Here is a 3718-nt window from a genome sequence, read left to right as displayed (position 1 = left end):
AAATATCTAACAGAGCTAAAAGAGGGAACAAATGATCCTCAAAGGAGAGGGGAAAGACAATCACTGGGAAATTTAATCCCCTGCAACATCCAGAATGGAGAGTGACTCAGGGCAACAGGTTCCCCCGAAGGAAGAAGTTTTTGGGATTTAGAAACATAAGGAACAGCACAAAACTTGAGAGGATTGTTAATTGACATTTCATAATGACACAGAGGGAAAACCTGAGCTTTCAGATCAGTGTTCAGAAATGAAAGACAAAGGGTGGAAATCAGAGATTTTGGATCCATTTTGCAAATTATAGAGAGGAAAGTGGAAAATCAGAGGGATTTTATATCAGTTGTTGATAGGAGGTAATGGGCAACATTTGCAAACATTTTGTGTTCAATAATCTGAGAAAAGGTGTAAATCTGAGATTTTCTTATTATTTTATAATTAGAGACAGGAAAATCTCAGGGCATATTCAATTAGAAACAGACAACTAGAGAGAAGTGGGGCAAATGTTTAGGTTATTTTATTTGAATCTTTGAGATTTGCAAAGAAATTGTGTCACAAACTGCATATTTGATAACATGAGAGGAAAACACCAAGATTTGAGGAGAGAGAGTCATTTTCCTGTCAGGGCCCAGTGCTCCCTCCCCCTCCCCCTCCGGGGTCTCTCACTCACTGGGGGCTCCAGGCAGGGCTGGTGCGGTCAGAGCCTGGGGCTGCCTAGGGGGCAGGTCCCAGCTGGAGAAAGCCCCCCCCCTCCAGGCCAGGATAGGAATGTGCTACTGGTAGCAGCCTGGGGCTGGACCCTCTCTATGGAGGACACTTGCTCCCCCCTCCCCTTCCTGGCCCTTCCCACGCCCTGTTGCCAGCAGAGAGTGGCCCCCCCAGCCCAGCCCAGAGGTGTCACTGTCTCAGGCCCCCCCCAGCCTCTTCCCAGTTCAGAAATCACTCGGGGGAACCATTTCCCACCTACACAAGGACAAATCACTGCAGGTGAAAATGGGGGGAAACACCCCAAACCTGAGATCTGAACTGGCCATTGGCAAAGGGGAGAGAAAATGGGGCACAATGGGGGGAGGGGAACAGGGAACTTCTCAGGGGTTTGAGGGAGGGGGGTGTCAGCCTGGATGTTGCTTGTTGCTCTCTAGGGAGAAAGGGGGCAGGACAGGAGAGGAGGGGGTCTCCACGGAGGGGGCAGTGGTAATTCCGAGGGGATCTCAGCCCTCCCTTTTTCTCCCCGCTCCTCAGGGGTCACCTGCTCTTCTCCCCTCGCCCCCCGGCCATGTCCCGGCTGCACAGACATTTTCCATCCATCCCTTTCCTAGGTCTCCCCCCTCCGCAGCCCCCGCCCGACCCCACGCAGGCGCTGCTAGGTGTAATGCATGTTGAGTAGGGATTTCTCCCCTACTAATGCTGGGGTGTCCTTCTCCTATAGGTTAGTCTACTAATGATCTCATCTTGGTGCCATGTGTGTCAGTTCATTGCCATGGCACTCGTGTGTTTAGACATCTGAGGATGCTCTATAGAAAAGCTCCTTGAGTGAGGTGATCCACAGGGAGTAGCTCAAAGCTCCAAAGTGCCTGGCAAGGGGCAGGACATTGGCACAGCAAGGGCGGGGTGTGGCAGTGACATCACAAAGGCCTTTTGCAGGACCTCACACTATTGGTCAAAGACTATTGGTGAGCAGGTGGTGACCTCACAGAGAGATCCTGACATCAGTCAGGGGCCAGGGGCTAGGGAAACCTCAGAGACCCCTGTGGCTTTGCTTCAGCAAGTCTCCTTCTCCAGGTCTCTGTCTGAGGACTGAGAGAGTATTCGGGTTCACAGACGTGAGCGCCAGGAGAAACCCCTTTCCAGTTTTCTCCTTCCCTTGTAGTGATTTTACTAGAAAACAGCCGTCCCTCTTTAGAAGGTAAGAGCCTCCTGGAGGTGTGAAACCTGTTCAGTCTGATCCATCTGGTGAGAGTTGAATTCTAGGCATGGAAAACATGAGCTTAAGGAGGCAGAATATTATTCCGCACCTGGGATTTTGTCCCTTAGAATCATGGGGACATTAGGGTTTGTCCTTTGTGTTTCACCTTTTCCTCCATCCACCTGTCCCTCTCTCCTTTCTCTTCATCTCTTCTTTTGTCCTTTCTCCTGTTCCCCTCCCAACACCAGGACGAGTGTGTGCGTGTGTGTTGCGGGGGAGTGCTCTGCAGCTCTCACTGTGGGAGTTCCACCCAAAAATGTGAGGCTGAAATAGTGCTCAGGCAGTCAGGGCCGTATTAACCTTTTGTTGGCCCTGGCACCAGACATATTTGTGGGCCCCAGTGTAGTCACTGTGGGCTCCGAGTGTGGGCCTGGTGGGGCAGTGCCATTGGTGCCTTCGTATACCCGGTACTGAACCTCAGAGACATTTTTATTTTGATCACACACCTCTCCATGACTATATGCATTGCCATACACAGCTCCCTCAGCCAGCGGGTTTTCTTATTGAGCTGTACACCCATGTGGGTTTACCAGTGTCCACAGTGAGCAGAACTTTCATAGTGACCAAGGAAACTCCCCACAGATTTATCTCTTTCCTCATTCAGGCCTTCTCTAGCCATGTCTCCAGTACCCCCCCATGTCACCAGTCACTGCATGTGGTCCTAGTCTCAGCTCAAAGTCCTAAAGCCAGCAGACACCTGATCAGTTCTGAGAGATCCCTCCCTCAGCCCCCATGCTGCCATGTGAGCAAGCCACCTACAAACACCATTTCCCCACAGTGAGGACTTAGCCCTTGGGAATCTGAAGACACCAGCGTCTCTCCCTCTGCTCCCATCTACATGCTAGTCTGCTACCTGGTCACCACCACCTCTCCCCATACTTGTTTCCTTTCTACTTTGGACATGCTCCCAACCAGCTGGAAGCTCCCTCTGCAAGCCTAACCTGCTCCCGCCTTCCCTGCTCCCCGGACATTCCTTTCCTACTGGTGACCTCTGTTCCTTGAGGTTAACTCCAGTGTCTTTAGGTGCTCTAGCTTAATGGCCCCAGGAGTCATAGAGCCACTTGTAGTTTCTCTAGCTACAGCCATGGGACAACTGCCAGAGGCCAGCCTTAGACAGCTGCAGCTACTAGCCGCAGGAGCGGAGGCAATGCCAAGTCTGAGCATGCTTGAACCTTGCAAGGGCAGCACTAGGGACTCTAAATCCTCAGCACTGGCCCTAGGCAGCTGCAGACTCTGGAGTTAGGCACTTTCCTCCTCTAGGTTCCTGCATGGTTACAGAACTGCAGTAAAGTGGAACAATTATCAGCTTCTGTGATTGGAAGATGTCTGGATCCATCTAATAAGACTGTCCTACATAAATGAGGAAAGTTGAGGTGCCTTTATTATTCTTTTGTTCCATTCTTTGTTTCTATGGGGAATTTGCCAGTGCAATATCACTGTCTTCCTTTTAAAGAAACAAAACTAAAAAAAAAAGTGTAATGGCTGTTGAAAATAGCAATTCCAGCCCTCGTTTGCACTGTGAAGACCCCAACGTTTGTTGCTCAATTTTCTCCTACTTTTTCTACAGTAAATGACAGTGGATCAGCATATTTGATTTGGGAGAAATGAAGTAACAGCTGCCCAAATTGAGCTTGAGCACTCCTGATTTTGAGGTGTTCAGATCTGGAAGGCAGGGGCTAGATTCCCTTTATGAATATTAGATACATCTGGAAAAGAAAAGTCAATTTCTATTTTCATGGCTCAGAAGTGGAAATCCTC

The sequence above is a fragment of the Gopherus flavomarginatus genome, unplaced genomic scaffold (assembly GCF_025201925.1).
Source record: "Gopherus flavomarginatus isolate rGopFla2 unplaced genomic scaffold, rGopFla2.mat.asm mat_scaffold_481_arrow_ctg1, whole genome shotgun sequence".
NCBI lineage: Eukaryota > Metazoa > Chordata > Testudines > Testudinidae > Gopherus > Gopherus flavomarginatus.
This window is presented reverse-complemented; position numbering follows the sequence as displayed.